This window comes from Sinocyclocheilus anshuiensis, unplaced genomic scaffold (genome assembly GCF_001515605.1).
Source record: "Sinocyclocheilus anshuiensis isolate Anshui unplaced genomic scaffold, SAMN03320099.WGS_v1.1 scaffold2418, whole genome shotgun sequence".
In the NCBI taxonomy this organism is placed as follows: domain Eukaryota; kingdom Metazoa; phylum Chordata; class Actinopteri; order Cypriniformes; family Cyprinidae; genus Sinocyclocheilus; species Sinocyclocheilus anshuiensis.
Genome location: NW_015555871.1, coordinates 15,306 through 34,804, shown reverse-complemented (window position 1 = coordinate 34,804; position 19,499 = coordinate 15,306). Strand labels below are relative to the sequence as shown.

Genomic DNA, 19,499 nt, shown 5'->3' with positions numbered 1-19,499 from the left:
TCCAGAACTGAACCCCATTAAAAACCTCCAGAATCTGATCAAGAGGAAGATGGATGGTCACACGCAATCAAATAAAGCCAAGATGCTTGATTTTTTTGCACCAAGACTGGTGGAGAACATGCCAAGAAGCATGAAAGCTGTGACTGAAAATCAGGGTTATTCCACCAAATATTGATTTCTGAACCCTTCATAAGTTAAAACTTTGTGTTTCTCAAATATTGATTTCTGAACTCTTCTTAAGTTAAAACCTTAGTATTGTGTTGTTTAAAATGTTTTCTTTGCATTATTTGAGGTCTAAAAACACTGCATCTTTTTTTGTTATTTTGACCAGTTGTCATTTTCTGCAAATAAATGGTCTAAATGACATTTGGAATTTGGGAGAAGAGTTGTCAGTTGTTTATAGAATAACACCAACATGTTCATTTTACTTAAACACATTGGCCTACCTATAAATAGTAAAACCAGAGAAACTGATAATTGTGCAGTGCTATTTAAATTTTTCCAGAGCTGTATATTGGATTTCCATATTTTAAGATTGAAAGTCTGAAAAAGATAAAATAAAAAAATCTATGCATAATTTGAAGAGTAGGAGAAATAAACAATAAATGCAAGGTAAAATGTTTCCATGTTTTTAATGTGATCTTCATATAACAAAAAGAAAAGTTAATATATGTGAATGTCAGTTGTTGAAGAAATATAAAAAAGACAAGGCAATTAATATAATAAACAAAATGCTAAAAAAAAAAAAAAACAGAATGGTTATGCAGCTGAAAATGTTGTAAATCCAGCTGCAGCTGAAAATGAGTGTATTTTAGAAGACCCAACAAACACAGATAGGCTAAGATTAACAAAACAACATCGACTTTATTCAAGTAACAATCATGAGAATCATGTCTATAAAAATGAGAACAGACAATTAAACCATTGACAGCCCAGGTACAAAATAAGTACACTTTAGATGTACTAATATCGATGCACTTATTATATTTTTATTATACTATACTAAGTGCATAATAAATGTGTTATTTTGGAACAACTTTAAGTATGTTAAATGCTCTTTAAGAAATGCTAAGATCAACTTTAAGCTAATTACAATATATTTTAACATATTTAGTTGTGTTAAAATAGAACAACTTCAAGCATCTTTAGTGTAATTTAAATGTACTCTTTACATTATTTAAAATATATTATAAAATATACATTATTTATACTTCTTGAAGTAAAGTTAGATTATATTTTAAACTTCACTTTAATGTGCTTCAAGAACATTTTCAATAGAATTTCAGCTCATTAGAAATGCATTACCAGTACACTTTGTTTGTTCTATTAGTTTGCTATAAAGCTATTTTCAGCACTCAAATATGGTTTATTAAATAGCACAAAAATCATTAAATCAACATGACACACACACACATACGCTTTCAAATCTAGAAAATGTTAATGTACTTTACAACAATGAATCTTGTGTACATAACAAAAATAAATTCCTTGAGGACATTTAAAAAGCACAGCAGCATATATAAACTCTTGACCAAAATAATTATAATAAATTAAAGATCAGTGAAATGCTATAACAGAACTACTTCAATCAATGTAGAACGTCCTACATGTATTACTGGAACACTATGAACATTTTAATCACTCTAACACTGCATAACATTGAATAACAATGCATAATGTAAACTCAACCCTGCAAATGGCTAAACCAAATAAACATAAAACTTGAAATACCACCAAAAGGATTAAAGTTCCATCGCTATGACGGATTTCCGCCAATTCATAATTACAGTCGCTTGCTTCATTACTGAATGATTCAGCCCTTCGAACGAATCAATTGAATGAATGATTCAGTGATAAAATCAGTCACTTGCCGGCACCTGCTGGTGGATTTAGTTTCATTTTTAGCCTATAATTTCAGTTAATTAAATAATATTTCTGTATTCAAAATTTTATATTTAAAACATTAATCTTCACATGAATTTATGAATTTAACTGCACTCATGCCACCTCTGAGCCTCATTAAACGTCTGAAAATGTACCTACAAGCCACTTTTGTGTCCTTCTGTGCCACCTCTATAGTACAAACTAATTTATTAATACTAATTTCAGTATTAGAGAAGTAGAACATTATACCTGTTTTATTAAAGATAAAGTTGAAAATACAAAGACCAAAATGCCCTCGTTGTAACAAGACAAAAACACAAACTTATTTAGATATAGTACAAAAATATAACCAGGGTCGTCAACATATAAGTGTCCTGGTGTAGGAGCCGAGGCTTACCAGCAGGGAATAAAGCTAAGTTGCCATAATACAGCCTCCACAGCAAGTCACCTCCCCTTATACCTGTGCACCCACACTCACACACAGAAAACACACTCCACTCCCCCACGGTTCACACAATACTCGTGACGAGACGACCGCCACCAGAAATCCACCCCTACCTTAGGCACTCAGCTCCTGCACAGAAAACAGAGTTATGTTACACAGTGTACAAGAAACAACAGGGTTATAAGAAAAATAATAAAGTAACTTACAAAGTTACTTCAAAAGAAAATATGTCCTCCTATACTTGTACGACCCAACAAAATAAACTCAAGTACGCAAAACACAAATAGTGAATAACAGAAAGAAAGCAAAACTAGGCTACTAATGTAAGAAACAAAAGGAAAATAAGGGAAAGTACTCCAAATGAATGGATACCAAATACTAGAATGCAAGAAAATCAGTAAAGAAGAAGGGAAATTAACTCAAATTGAATTACAGTACAATCATCAAAAAATGAAACCCACAATTCAAGACAAAAGATTTAATGCAAGGAAGGAATTAATTAAATTAATGAAACACAATGACTCACAACACAGAATAAGGCAAACCACACACTCTTCATAAACCTCAATGCATCACCACACACACACACACACACACACACACACACACACAGAGAAAAAGGAATTTAAACAGCTTTAATAAATAAAAGCAACAGCGTCTCTGGAGAGTGATTCCTGCGTCGTCGTCACCACAGAACTAAATCGCCCAAGGATACGAAACCAGGCGGTCTGTTTCATTACAAATTGAACAGAGCAATTATTAAAAATCGAACCCTATAAAATCTAAAAAGAATGCCCAATTCCCCATTTAAGGGAATGCACCTACCGTGAGAAGAAAAGTTCTCTAACTCAGTCGAGCAGATAAGCATACATGTTAATGGCTCATTCAGTTTACACTGATCTGGAAACAGTGTTTATGCCGGGGAGACACGGCCACATAGACAGACAACCTTCTGTATCAGCTGAGTTAACCAGTCTAGCCCGAACCGCTAACTGTTAACAATATACAATACCCATTCAATACAAGCGAGTACTGGTAAATGCAACCGTGAGCGAGTGACGCTTACCTGCTGAGGGGTAACATCCTTCAAAATGCCTGCCACAGAACCTAGTCAGACGTGCTGCTCTGACTGTCGAGCCAAAGATGACGCAAAGCAGCAGGCGGAATCGGGATCCCATTCCATCAAGCCAAACAGCCTATATACCCTCCCGCTGGCTGTGGATAGGGCAGCCCATGAGCGAATCCACCAATCACTTGTGGACAGAGTGGATTTCGCTACACCTACCACAATCTACACCCAGCTTCTGAATCGTCGCCCCAACACAACTCATCCCTCAATTCCAGGGCCTAAACAGGGTCGAAACAGCCATAGATGTCACTTCAGGCCAAGCCCTTTCATTACCCACCAGCCCTGCAGCCTGTGAGAGGTGATAGAGGTTAGCATGCTGACCTGCCGCAGCTCGCCTGGACCGTTGTGGTGCTATTTCATCTCCTCTAGATGGCTTTGATGGAACAACGGGCTGCTGAACTACTTCTTTTCCATCAGGTTGACTCTGGTCCATCAGTTCCACCAGCCCACTACCAGTCAATAGCTCCAAACATTCAGAGTCGACTGGTACACTATCGGAAACAACTGAAGGGATCTCTGGTACCAAAACCCAGAAATCTCCCGGTTCCGATTCTTCAGACTCCTATTCAACTGCAGATGGCACCAAGTCTACTACGGGTCTACCAGAAGATACATGGACAGGAGAGTCCTTCTGGATTCGGGCTTTCAACATGGAACGGTGAACCTGCTTTACCTTGCCCAAATCATCTACACGGGCAATAGAATAAACAGAGCCCCCCTTCACCACGTGGTACACCACTGGGCTCCACAAGTCCCGGATCTTCGACCAACCTCTCACGTCATAATCATGGAGATAGAGCAGTTGTGCATTTGTCCAGTGATGCATTTCACACATGTGGATCCTGCTGCGCTTTACAGCGCTCCACAGCAACTCTCAAGTGCTCCCATGCCCCTTCAAAAGCCACCTGCAATTGGGTTTAATGCTCTATAACCCACTCATGTACATTACCTGCAGCAGTTTCCTCCACTCTACCTAACAAAAAGTCAACCGGTAGACGAGGCTCTTGGCCAAACATCAAATAATACGGCGACTCACTGGTCGATTGATGGGGATTGGTATTGTAACTGAACAATACCTGAGGAAGACATGAAGCCCAATCCCGCTTACTTGAGGGAGGCAAAGTGCGCAAAAGATTGTGTAAGGTTCTATTGAACCGTTCGCACTGGCCATTCCCTGCCGGATGGTAGGGTGTGGTCCGGGAATTCTCTACTTTGTACAGACTTCAAAGCTGCTGGATAAGTGAAGACTCGAAATTGCGGCCCTGGTCCGAGTGAATTCGACCAGGAACCCCAAACTTGCAGAATCACTCCACCACTAACACTTGGGCCACTGTCTCCGCCCGCTGATCCCGTGTGGGAAACGCCGGAGTGTACTTCGTGAAAACATCAGTCATCACCAGCACATTCTCCAAACCCGAGCTGGATGGTTCCAACACCGTAAAGTCAATGACCAAGATCTCATTTGGCCTAGACGCCAATAGATGCCCCATAAAACTGGAGGGAACAGACTGCCCATCCTTAGCCAACTGGCAACGCTCACACAACTTACACCACCGGATAACATCTTCCGCCATACCAGGCCAATAGCAACGTTGGCGAACTAGCTCAGTCGTACGTTCTATGCCCTGGTGTCCGTTCTCCTGGTGCAACCCCCTCAAAACATCCGTTCTTAACTCCGAGCGTAAAAACACTTGAAAAGTTTCCTACCTACCATCAGGGCGGAAAACACCCCTTCACGTTCCACCAGACAGTCCCACTGGCAAAGAAAGGTCAAGCTGCTCTTAGAAAAAGAACGGCTCTCCTCCAAGTTGGGAAAGTTCTTCCGCTGCCAGAAGGATAAAACCCTCCCAATATCCGAATCAGATTCTTGCAGCATCTTCAAATCAGCTGGAGAATAGCCAGGGAAAACCTTAAGTGCAGCTTGCGTAGCCTGATGCCTCTGGTCCCCTCCAGCTGCCTGTTGGACAGAAACAGGGATGACAGTAGCGGGTAAAATCTGCCCCACTGCCTCACTATCAGCTGGAGCTTGTCTCGAAAGAGCATTCGCATTACCGTTACTCTTCCCCGATCTATACCAAACTTCAAAGTCAAAGACAGCAAGCTGGGCAGCCCAACGCTGCTCGGTGGCCCCCAGCTTTGCTGATGCCAAATGACTCAATGGATTATTGTCAGTATAAACAATAAATGTGTGCCCTAACAAATACTCCCTGAATTGTTCTGTCAGTGCCCACTTGAGTGCAAGAAACTCCAATTTCATGGAGCTATAATTTACCATGTTGCACTCAGTGGGCCGCAAACTACGGCTGGCGTAGGCCATGGGTCGGAACTTCCCCTCCTGCTCTTGAGAAAGCACTGCCCCCAGCCCCTTGTTACTCGCATCGACTTCAAGAATAAACGGCAATGAGAAATCGGCATATGCGAGGATGGGCGCAGTCGTGAGCTTCTGTTTTAAAGTGTCGAAACTTATGACAATGCTCAGTCCATGCACTGCAAAAATTCTGCCCTGACAGTTTCTTGTGCTTGGCCCCAACAAACTCTGCCACCAGCTTATGTAGAGGGGCTGCCAATTTGGCAAACCCCTCCACAAAGCGGCGGTAGTAACTGGCAAAGCCCAATAAGGAACGGAGCTCTGTAACATTACCTGGGCGGCTCCACTTTGCTACCGCCTCGACTTTACTTGGATCCGTGGCCACCCCCTGGGAAGAGACCACGTGACCAAAGTATGTTACCTGCTCTTTGAAAAACGCACATTTCCCCAACTTCGCCTTGAGGCCCTTGCGCTGCAATCGACTCAAGACGACCTCCAACCATTCCAGATGTTGAGTCACTGAGGAGGAGAATACCACAATGTCATCCAGATACTAAAGTAACGACTGATGCCGCTGGTCACCAAACAATCTTTCCATCAGATGCTGGAAAGTGCTGGGGGCATTACAAAGCCCAAAGAGCATTCTATTCCATTCAAATAACCCAAATGGAGTACAGAATGCAGTCTTGGCCTTATCTCCCTCAGTGACTGGAACTTGGTTGTACCCACTGGCCAAATCCATAGTGGAGAACCAGGTGTCAAGGCGTCCAAGGTTTCCTCGATACGAGGCAGCGGGAACGCATCCTTCCTTGTTTTTGAATTCAACTGACGGTAGTCTACGCACATGCGTAGACTACCGTCCTTCTTTTTGACTAGGACGATGGGAGAGGCATAGGGACTGCAACTCTCCCGGATAATCTTGGCCTCAAGCAGCTGGTTGATATGAGTCTTCACCACATCATATTCCGATGGGGGCAGGCGCCTATATCACTGCCGGACTGGGACATCGTCTATAAGGGGAATGGCATGAGAAATCAGATTGGTACACCCCAAATCATTGTCATGAGCAGAAAACACAGACTGATATTTTTGTAACAGAGCCCTGACCTGACCTTGTTCTTCCAACCTGAGAGCAGATAAATCAACAGACTCTATCGGTTCCTGTAGAGTAGGTTCTACTGCACAACCTTGAGACCCCACAGTAGCAAACACCTCCTTTACCTCAGTCACCCCTGGAGGCAAGCTAACAGCGTACACTGACTTCTGGGTGCCTATCAAGGTATTAGGGTAAAGGACTGCATCAGACATCCCCAGATTAACAACTGGGATGTAGGCTGTACTTCGTGTCACTGGCACTAGGGCTGGTGAGGCCAATAACCCAGCTGGGAGTCCAGAATCCAGTGGCTCAAACAACACAGTACCTCCTGAATAGTGTTCAGAGCATGTAGTAACTATCACCTTCATCGTGCCCCTCGGAACATGGCATGGATAACGCCCTCGTACTCTTGCCTTACCTGACTGCCCAATTACTGGCTGGGATTTAACATTGTGGCAATGCTGTAATGCTTGCCTCACAAACCCAGGGACCTCCACCACTGGTGGAGAATTAAACAGGGCTGGGCTGTGTTGGTGAAAAGATCCTGGTAGCACCGGCTCAGCACGTTCATCCCCAATACCCCGGGGACCTGAGCACACAACCCACCAGGAGGGTCCCTGACGACTAATACGCCACACTCTGGCACTATTTTGCCACACAGCTCCACATCCAACTCCATGTAACCAATATAGGGAATGGCGAGTACATTAGCCGCATGTAGCTGTAGCCACTGACAACGTTTTAAACGCTCTTGGCCCCATGGTTTAAAATGTTTCAGAAAACAACTCTCAGTGATTGTCGAGACCATGGAACCTGTATCAATCAAGCACTGCACCGGAACTCCGCCAATACCAACTATCAATTGTGGGCAAGACGACATTAAGCGAGACATTGAGCTATCAGTAACTAACACATCCGAGCTGTGGCTCAACAGCCCAGTGGGAACTAGTTTCCCGATGGCTGACTCCGCAGGCAGCGATGATGTAGAAACTGCAGGTGAAGGGCCCGCAAATTGTAACTTACACTCCCTGGCCAGGTTGGTGGCACCACCTACAGATAACTGCCCATAACGGGGAGAACGACTTTGTGAACGAGCACCTCGAAACTGAGCGAAACTTTGCGTCAGTCGATTAAACTGATTTTGCTGCGCCTTTAACCCTCTAAGCGCCAAAGTCGCAAAATTGCAACAAGACGTCATACTTAATAAAATAGACTGTAGTTCCTAATATGGTGAAATATCTCATTTGTATTCCCTACCACTAGATGGCAGACATGCAATACTTTACAGTAGATCTCTGTCTTTAAGCCCTTTCAAGCCACAAGCTTTTGAAATCTTGATGTCAAAATCCAGCATTTTTCCAAAAATTCCTGGCGCCTAAAAGGTTAACATCTCCCTTATTTCACCTAACTCTGACTGTGGGGGCACACACGTAGCAGAACTCTGTCCTCCCTGCACCCCATATTGAATCCCATATGATAACGTGACTGACTTCGAGAACATGCACCACCTGGCATACCTTCCTGTTCCCACCTTATTGCCTCACTACGCACTTCTAACAGCGTGGAATTTGGTTCACGGCGGACTAACTGTTTGAGCTCATGCCGGAGGGCATTATCTGCCACGTGTACGACAAACTGGTCATGCAGTAAAACAGGAGCATTTGGCACAGCCCCAGGAAACTGCTGTTTAACTTTCTCCATGAGGCCCATTAGAGCAAGGGTGAATTCCAATAAACTCTCCCCTTCCAATTGCTTCCTGGAGAAAAAAAGCTTCCTGCAGGGCTACGTGGGACTGAGAGCAACCAAAAACCTCACGTAATGCAAGAAAAATATTTTCCGGATCCCCCCGTTCTTCTTCCGAACGATACCTGATCTCCGCTTGTGCTTCCCCCTCTAAATGGTCAATTAGAAAGAAAGCCTGGTCAGATACTGACAAATGACGAGCCCGAATACAGGCCTGTGCCTCCTCAATCCATTCGTTAAGGCCAATACCTGACTTGACATTGAACTTGGGACATTTACGGTCCCTAGGCACAAACACAAATCTTTCAGGCTGGCTAGCACCCGCATTGACTGGCTGAGGTGTAACAGGGGTTGCTTCGGGCACATCAGGACCTGCCGCAACGGAAACGGGCAACGCAAGGGCACGCTCTTGGCGCAGCCTTTCGTTGTCCGCCTTCAACTGAGCCACAAGTTCTCCAAGTTCCCTAAGTTCGTCCTCCATTATTAACCCAGCACTTACCACCACAGAAGGAAACAACAGAAAGGAGATCCAAGCAGAAACTACTGCTCTCCACAATCCAGGCAGACGCTGTTGCTTACACTGAAAAAAGAAAAACACACTAGACAGAACTACTGTTAAGGAGTCGCAATGACAAAACCCACACACACAAATAACTACCCACATCTCCACCTAAATCACAGTGATACCCTGCCGACTACGCCAGAATGTGGCAGAGCACGGAGAGATTAATAATTAATATCAAGCGACTACGCCACCCAGGGTGTGGCCCAGGGACCAATACCAAATAAAGTACTTTCTAAAGACACACAGCTTAGTGCTCTAGAAGTAGGCAGGAGACGTAGATATAAAAAGGTACAAATTTGATTAAAGATAAAGTTGAAAATACAAAGACCAAAAATGCCCTTGTTGAAACAAGACAAAAAACACAAACTTATTTAGATACAGTACGAAAATATAACCAGGGTCGTCAACATATAAGTGTCCTGGTGTAGGAGCCGAGGCTTACCAGCAGGGAATAAAGCTATTTGGCATAATACAGCATCCACAGCAAGTCACCTCCCCTTATACCTGTGCATCCACACTCACACACAGCAAACACACTCCACTCCCCCACGGTTCACACAACACTCGTGATGAGAGGACCGCCACCAGAAATCCACCCCTGCCTTAGGCACTCAGCTCCTGCACAGAAAACCGAGTTAGGTTACACAGTATACAGAAGAAACAACAGGGTTATAAGAAAAATGATAAAGTAACTTACAAAGCTACTTCAAAAGAAAATACGTCCTCCTATACTTGTACGACCCCACAAAATAAACTCAAGTACACGAAACACAAATAGTAAATAACAGAAAGAAAGCAAAACTAGGCTACTAATGAAAGAAACAAAAGCAAAATAAGGGAAAATACTCCAAATGCATGGATACCAAATACTAGAATGCAAGAAAATCAATAAAGAAGAAGGGAATTTAACTCAAATTGAATTACTGTACAATCATCAAAAAATGAAACCCACAATTCAAGACAACGGCACAAAAGAATTAATGCAAGGAAGGAATTAATGAAATTAATGTAACACAACGACTCACAACACAGAATAAGGCAAACCATACACTCTTCATAAACCTCAATGCATCACCACACACACGCGCACACACACACACACACGTGCACGCACACACAGACATTTTAATCACTCTAACACTGCATAACATAGAATAACAATGCATAATGCAAACTCACCCCTGCAAATGGCTAAACCAAATAAACATAAAACTTGAAATACCACCATCTTCATCTTCAAGTGGAGGGTCATTTTTCTTCGAGTAAGACTTGTTGCATTTTCTGCATCTGAGGGCTTGCAATTCAGACACCATGGTATTTGAAAACTACTTCATCATAGGGTCTGTGAAAGGAAAAAAAAAGGTTAATCAGTGGCTTATAATTAGCTATAGATATGCATTAGAATTTCTTTGACTCTTCTCAGTTTACCTTTCAAAATTTGGTCTAAATCCTCATCAAGCTTGACATGAGCATCTGTTTTTATTCTCTTATGCCTAGTTCACACAACAGGATTTTAAGCCCGATTTAAGCCCGATTTGCAAATGAACGAGCTTGCCGACAGGTCGGGCTGTGATCAGGGGGAAATCAGCAGGTGATCAGCGCTCGGCAATCTTTATGAGTGAACTACACAACGACGCATCAAAGAGGCTCGCTGACATGGCAAAAAAATATCCAGCATGCCAAATATCTGGACCTCAAACCGCTAACTGTTAACAATATACAATACCCATTCAATACGAGCGAGTACTGGTAAATGCAACCGTGAGCGAGTGACGGTTACCTGCTGAGGAGTAACCTCCTTCAAAATGCCTGCCACAGAACCTCGTCAGACGCGCTACTCTGACTGTCGACCAAAGATGATGCAAAGCAGCAGGTGGAATCGTGACCCCATTCCGTCAAGCCAAACAGCTTATATACCCTCCCGCTGGCTGCAGATAGGGCAGCCCATGAGCGAATCCACCAATCACATGTGGACAGAGTGGATTTCGCTACACCTTCCACAATAGAATAACAATGCATAATGCAAACTCAACCCTGCAAATGGGTGAGAGAGCAAGGCATGGGTTGAGGTCACCGGAAGAAAAACAACAGCAGCAACATGGCTTAAAGAAAAGTTTGGACGCAATAAATAGAGCAAAATTTTTCATCAAGCAAACAGCTTGCAGCGCTAATTTCTTCCCGACATCCATTTTCAAATAAACAACTCCGGTTTCCCGTGTTGTTTCGCGTCATTGCCATTCCAAATCTCGCGTGTGTTTTCGTTACAAAACGTGGTTTGTAGAGTCGTTGGGTGTCAGCTTGTGTAGTGTGTAACCCCCGGTTACGGATCATTTACATAGAGTCACATAGTGTGAACACCACAACGACTTAAAGACAGACAATCAAGTCATGTAGTCTGAACAGCACAGCGATCTGCCGACGTTTAAAGTCGTGTAGTGCGAACTTAGCGTAAGGCACACTATGTGATTAGGGATCGCTACGAGACAGTTCTGCCGGCACGACTTGCACCAGCGAGTTACCTCACAAGGTTCCCATCTGACTTCTGGAGAGTGGAGAGTGAGCCAGGGGCGTCCCAGGATGATATCGATGGTGGGTCCCTCCAGTACCAGAAAGTTGATGGTCTCCTCATGCAGACATCCGACTTTCAGCTTCATCTGCGGGGTTCGGTAGTTGACCTGCCCAAGCCCTAGCGGTTTGCCCTGAATGGTCTCGACTCGGAACTCCTGGGCCTGACGTTGGCGAGACAGATGGAGACGGCTTAGGAGGTCTCGTGATATGAAATTGCACGAAGAGGCCGAGTCGACGAGGGCGGAGACTGAAACCGAACAATCGGCGGTGAGTAGTTGCACTGGTAACAAGGATAAAGTTGATATCACTGGTTCGAATTGAATGATACTTACCGCAGGGCATGGGGGTCTGACGGGGAAGGTTTTAATGAAATGGTCTGGAGCAGAATCGCTTCCTTGAAGTGATTAGTGAAAGCATCATATGAGTTGATTATGGCATTGTGGCGATCCATATTGCTCGTGCCCACAACAGTGCTCTGCCGGTTAACAGGGAAATCAATAGGCTACCTTAGAGCGTTCCGGGGAGAATTTCTGTGGCTGCATCTCGATAAATAGTGCCACTTGAAGGAGGAAGCCGTCGCACTCAGTTGCGCCACCAGCATAGGGAGCAGGAATGGCCATGGGACTTACAGAGGCAGATTGTGGGGTAATGACTTGCATGAGAGAGGCCCGGAGGGTGTTGACCAGTTCCTCCAGTACTTATGCGGGAGTGGGAATCCGGGGATCCGTGGAGGTGTATGTTCGGGGTCCGGTCTTCTGTCACACTACAAGCCAGAGACACAAGGTTTGGATGCAAACAGGAGGGTTTAATGACAATGAGGAGAGAGCGAGCTGACGGCAGGCGAGTAAGAGATGAGAGAGAGTTCTCGGGTTCTTAGCTCTGGGTAATGGCTGGTTTGTCCTTGTAGGTAGGGATGGTTGACGCGAAACTGACGTTTCGACACAGTGTCAATATCCCAAAGCGCAGATGTTTCGAAACACTGCTCCGAAGTGTGATTCGAAACACCCATGTCACATGACTAAGGCGAATCAAAGCATCGGGGCGTTTCACAAGTGTTTCGAGAACCGAATCTGCTTTTGATCGACAGGGTTGGGAACAAACCACACGATCTCACATCTGTCTTGACCTAACTCCCGCAAAGTATAAAAGTGGAGTTAATGCAGCAGAACAATTAATATATGTCAATAAAAATCTTTATATGTAAAAAATACCAGGCGTTGTGGCTTGATGTCTTTTATTAATGTTCATTTTTTCATTACCAAAATAACATTCACAAAGAGTTCATTCAGTTGTCAGAGAGATGTTACAACACATTACAAGAACAGAACAATAAAAACACAACTTTCAAATATTTATATACATGCTTCACCCAGGATTCAAACCTAAAGTAACAGGTTCTGACAACATTACAATCGTGCAAACTAAACACTCCCCCAACCCACATGGTAGATAGAAGAGCACAACATATATATTATAAGTTAATTCACTTAACTGATTCGTTGTCAATGCTGTTTCAGCTCAATACTTGAAGATGACCACTAGGTGTCACCATAGAGACAGGTGTTGAATTGTTTCGAAGCTTCAGCACATTTGCTTCAACTGTTTCGGTGTTTCATGAAGCCTCGCTCTGCCCACCACTACTTGCAGGTATCCGGGGGAGAATGGGATCGGCAGAGAACGGGATCGGTGGAGAACAGAATCGTGAGAGCTTCTAGAGGTAAGTAAACAACAGGTAAGGAGTCAGGCTTAGTTCAGCCAAGTGAACTGTATACCGGACAATGTGGAACTGACTGGATTGTGGAGATATAGCCAGCTTGATGAGTGACTGCAGGTGCGGGTGATTAGAATTCGGGTGATTGGGATCTGGTGTGTGTCGAGGTAGGTGACGGCAGTGACGTGAGTGACTGAGGTGTTTCCCTGACACATATGTTCATTGTCTTTTACAACAATGATCTTTTGTGAATCCCAATTTAAATAAAATGATTTCAGATAATTCACATCAGTTTTCTACAATTGTTGTACATTTACATAACATTTGTGTGGCTTCTCTGTAAAATATCCCAGTCAGTTAATGGACGATACAAGTTACTTGTTTATTTCATCTTCACGCAGTTAACATCAGCTCACACCACACTGGTTTTTTCTTTGTTTTCTTCATAGATCACGTTTCATATATTTTAAGTTCTGACACTGTTTCCTGTGCACTAAACAAGTTGCATGTTAATGGAAATGACAACACATATTTGGGACAGTCATAATTTGAGCAATTTACACAAGAAGAATTTTAAAACAGACAACAACAACAAAAAAAGGTTTATGTTTTTATTCATGTCACTCGTTGTTTACATCATGATAAAAGTCATTAAATGAAATAATTACTATTTTACAGCTCTAGGAAAAAAAAGATTGAGACCACTCCAAATTTTTCTTAAAGCAGCAATCTTTTTATCAAGGAAAAGTATAAAAACCACTGCTGTGGTCATCACTGTCCTCTCGCAGTAGGACCAGCTGGACGGCAAAAACTGTGCTAGTAGTACCTCAAAAGTAATTGTAATCAAATAATAACTATTGACCATGCCAAAAGAGTTGAAAAAAAGTTTTCAGTGGGAAAAGAAGGGTTCAATTCTAGATTTACTGGCAGGGATACAGTGAGCATCAGGTTGCTTATATTCTTAAAATTTCGAGGACAGCAGTTCATAAGAACAAGGTCAAGCTGCAGACATTGGGGACAACAAACCACAGCCCTGCAGAGGGTGAAAGTGACTCTCCACTGACTAGGATGACCGCCAACTCATTCAAATGTCACTCAACAACCATAGGATGACATCAAGTGAACTACAAAAAGAACGGCAAACAGCACAGCGAGGATGGCTCAAAACAGGGCAAAGCTTCGCCAACACCATGGTCATCTAATAGTTAGATGGAGACCTGGAGAGGCCTACAAGCCACAGTGTCTCGCACCCACTGTGAAATGTGGTGGAGGATCTGTGATGATCTGGGCGTGTTTCACATTTGTCTTTGTTAATGGCGCATGAATTAAGCCACGTACAAGGTGGAAGAATACTTGCTTTCTTTCTGCTCTGACAATGTTCCCTAACTCTGAGGATTGGTTTTCACAGCAGGACAATGCTCCATACCACACATCCAGGTCAATCAAAGTATGGATGGAGGGCAACCAGATCAAGACCCTGTCATGGCCAACCTAATCTCCAGAACTGAATCCCATTGAAAACCTCCAGAATGTAATCAAGAGGAAGATGGATGGTCACACGTCATCAAAGAAAGCAAAGATGCTTGATTTTTTGCACCAAGACTGGTGGAGAACATGCCAAGAATCATGAAAGCTGTGATTGAAAATCAGGGTTATTCCACCAAATACTGATTTCTGAACGCTTCATGAGTTAAAACTTTGTGATTCTCAAATATTGATTTCTGAACTCTTCTTAAGTTAAAACCTTAATATTGTGTTGTTAAAAATGTTTTCTTTGCATTATTTCAGGTCTAAAAACGTTGCATCGTTTTTGTTATTTTGACCAGTTGTCATTTTCTGCAAATAAATGGTCTAAATGACATTTGGAATTTGGGAGAAGTGTTGTCAGTTGTTTATACAACAAAACCAAAATGTTCATTTTACTCAAATGCATACCTATAAATAGTAAAACCAGAGAAACTGATAATTTTGCAGTGGTATATACATTTTTCCAGAGCTGTATATTGGATTTCCATATTTTAAGATTGAAAGTCTTAAAAAGATAAAATAATAAAATCTATACATATGTCACGTGTATGTTCCCATTTAGTTCCTGTTTGTCCTTATTTGGTCCTTACTGTTCCTGTCCCCATTTAGTTATATTAGTTCCAGGTGTTTCTCGTTATTAGTTATCCTCCTCACCTGTCTGCCCCTCGTTATCTGCCCTATTTGAGTTCTAGCCTGTTCTGTTTTCCCTTGTCTGGAATTGTTGATGTCAACCCTTGTTATATGTGTTTTCATGTTTCCCTGGATATTATTAAAGTCAATAAGTTTTAATTTGACTCTGCATCTCCTCCTTCCTCGCTCCGTGCTCCTCACAGTAGCAAACCGTGACAGAATTCCAAACCCAACAAAATAGTAAGCGGCGCCCCTTCTCCCCATTTTGTTTTCATTTGTTTAATGTTTTTTTTGTTTTCCCAGTTTCTCCCCGCGGCTATGGAAGTTGCCGCTCGGTTCGCCGCCCTAGCTCGCCTGAATCTCCCGTTTGTGGAGTATGCGTGGGAATTCTGCGGGATCGCTGCAAGTATGGCATTAGATGACGCCACGCTCAACTCGCTGTTCTGGATCGGGGCTAATTACCATCGCCCCGTGGACCTCCCAGACACCACTGGACTAAACTGGAGGGAAGGGATCCTCCGGTGTCTGGAGAGTATCCGGCCCCGATCCTGAACCAGCTCGCCGTCAAGTCCGCCAGCCTCTCCTACATCAAGCCTGCCGGCCGCCGCTGACTCAGTCCCAAGACCCCTGATCCGCCATGGCTCCTCGGACTGCCTGATCCGCCCTGGAGGCCTTCCCTGTTTCCCTGTCTTGCACCAGCCTCCACCCCCCCAAAGTGGTATTGTTATGGTGCGGGACGTGCCTTCCGGGAGGGGAGAGTAATGTCACATGTATGTTCCTGTTTAGTTCCTGTTTGTCCTTATTTGGTCCTTCCTGTTCCTGTCCCCATTTAGTTCTATTAGTTCCAGGTGTTTCTCATTATTAGTTATCCTCACCTGTCTGCCCCTCGTTATGTTCTCCCTTGTCTGGAATTGTTGTTGTCAACCCTTGCTACGTCTGTTTTCCTGTTTCCCTGGATATTATTAAAGTCAATCAGTTTGAATTTGACTCTGCGTCTCCTCGTTCCTAGCTCCGTGCTCCTCGCAGTAGCAAACCGTGACAACATAAGTCATTTGAAGAGTTGGAAAAATAAACAATAAAGGCAAGGAAAAATGTTTCCATGTTTTTAAATGTGATCTTCATTTAACAAAATAAAAGATAACATATGTGAATGTCAGTTGTTGAAGAAATATAAAAAGACAAGGCAATTCAAATAAAGTAAATGCTAAAAAAAAAAAAAGACAGAACGGTTATGCAGCTGAAAATGTTGTAAATCCAGCTGCAGCTGAAAATGAGTGTATTTTAGAAGACCCACCTAACACAGATAGGCTAAAATTAACAAAACAACATTGACTTTATTCAAGTAACAATCATAAGAATTATGTCTATAAAAATGAGAACAGCTAAAGCTCAGATAAACACAGATAAAAAAAAAGTTTCTGTAGATGTTTAAAGGGTAGAAGGTAAAGGGTACTGAACTGAACTAATATGATTTTAAGGTGTTACACTGTTGTCATTGGTGTGGTAGACAGCCCAGTGAGCCCTAATGGAGGTGATTCCCCATCCATTGTGTCAACCACTGAGAAAACGTAGCTCACTTCCATCATGGGTCGGGCAGAAGTTAAATGAGTTTCCAGAAGGTTGTCCCACTTTAAAAGATGTGTCATCAGTGTTCAAATCGATACACACAATGCAAATGACTTAATTAATTTTACATTAAGTCACAATAAAACACATCTTAATTACTTTGGCACTCTTTTCGTCTGGATAGGTGATCAGTGCTGCATTGGTTCACTTACCCACCAATGTGTGCGCTACTGTATTCCCAGATTCTGATACCAGTGATGCGACCCGCATGTGCAGTAGAATATTCAGTCCCACTGTCATCCCCAGCAGCCAGGGAGTAAGAGTAGAAATCAAGTAAAGCTGAAAGAGGGAATAACAACAACTAAAAGTCTGTCTGTGTTATTTTTATTATAAAATTGTTATTAATATAAATTATTACTATTATTATTATAATAATTACTGTTTTAATTATCTTATTTAAAACTTTTTTTTTGCAAACATTCAAAATCATGCTGCAAAAAAAGTATACAGTATATAATTTTCTAAAGGCCATTATTTTCTTACAGTGTGATTTTGCATGTTTGCAAAACAAATGTACGTAAGATACAATGGTAAAAATAAAAATCACTAAAGTGGTGTGTGATATTCACGCATGGCCATGCCCACTGTACAAACTCCAGAGAGAACCAGAATAAGATTCAACATTTTGGAAAAAAGCTGCTGTCCAGTACACAACAATAATCTAATTGACACAAAACATATCATGCTTATGAAACAGTAAATACACTCTTAAAAATAAAGGTGCTTAAAAGGCTCTTTCTGGAGCCAGCTCTGGGGCTGGAGCCGACGCTGGAGCCAGCTCTGGGGCTGGAGCCGACGCTGGAGCCAGCTCTGGGGCTGGAGCCGACGCTGGAGCCAGCTCTGGGGCTGGAGCCGACCGCCTTCTCCTCCTTAGATTCGCCTCTAGGTTCAGGGTGAAAGGCATAGTTGGTGGGCTTGAGTGAGCCGCGGCCCGCAGGCTTGGCTTCGGAATGGCTGGCGGATTTGATCGGGACTTGGTTCTGGATCGGGGATGGACACTCTTCAGACACCGGAGGATCTCTTCCCTCCAGCTCAGTCCAGTGGTGTCTGGGAGGTCCACGGTGCAATGGTAGTTGGCCCCGATCCAAAACAGAGTTGAGCGTCACTTCGTCCAACGCCGGGATTCTGCGGCGATCCCACAGAACTCCCTAGCATACTCCACAAACGGGAGATCCTGGTGAGCTAGGGCGGCGAACCGCGCAGCAATTTCCATAACAGTGGGAAGATGCATTTTGTTTTTAGGTCCAGTCTTCTGTCACAGATCAAGCCAGAGACAACAGGTTAGTGAATAAAAGGCAGGTTTATTGACAGGTATGGCAAAGGCAGATGGTCTGGAGCAATGGCAGTTGAGAATTCAACACAAAGTAAAGTCCAATGATTCTTAGCTGTGTATTGATGTTTGGTTCTTTGAAGGTTCGCGGAGAATACGGGATCCAGGATCAGAGGAGAACAACGATGGAAGATCTTCGGAGAACTAGAGGCAAGAATAAACAGGTACGTTGCATTCAGTGAGTCTGGTAAAGTTCTGTGTAGTGAACGGTAGACCAGACGGTGAGTGACTGGAAGGAGCGTGCTTATGAATGGTGACTTGATTGCAGATGACAGGTGCGGGGAATCAGAACTCAGGTGATGGTGATAATGCGGTCCAAATGCAAAGAATGATTAGAATGATATATATATATATAACATTGCTTATTTTGCCAAAGAGTGTGAACTTTTTTTTAACAAATAAAAAAATATACAAAAGATAGGAAAAAGGGTTATACATGAAATTCTAAGAAATCCAGGATAGCACAACACTAGTTTTTATATTAGAACACTATATTTATTTAGAACAATGTAATCAACTTTCGCTGAATCACACTATTACTGAATTTGAGGTGTCCATGGTCAAAAAATGACAGGGTTCTGTCGGTCTGCTTAATATTAGCTATATTATTTATTTTTATTAAATTTCACTAGAATTTACTAAGTACAGATAAGGATGATTTGTCCTTTAATGTATGTATAATCTAGCATTGGTGGATATCAATTTTTTTTTTTATGAAGGACAAATGTTTTAGATTAGATTTCTCTTTTTTTAAGTTATTACAGTTAATACAGTTATTTTTTTGTACCTGACAAATCATATGATATTGATCATAAGACATGAAATGCCTGACCTAGCTTGATGGTTTGCTTTTGTAGCAAAAGTAGCAGTACCATTGAAAAATAAAGCTAAACTAAAAAAAAAAAAACCTAAGCATTTACCTGTCACGTTTATGTTC

The 19,499-nt window shown here is 42.6% G+C and overlaps 1 long non-coding RNA gene across 1 annotated transcript; it reads right to left on the bottom strand.

Annotated features, from left to right (window-relative positions):
- Window positions 1-7,159: 7,159 nt before the first annotated feature.
- Window positions 7,160-18,313, bottom strand: LOC107675663 (uncharacterized). The gene is made up of 3 exons (XR_001632620.1): window positions 18,230-18,313; window positions 8,440-8,445; window positions 7,160-7,170 (listed from the first exon to the last, which is right to left on the bottom strand). It is a non-coding gene; the product is annotated as an uncharacterized LOC107675663 (long non-coding RNA).
- Window positions 18,314-19,499: the final 1,186 nt, after the last annotated feature.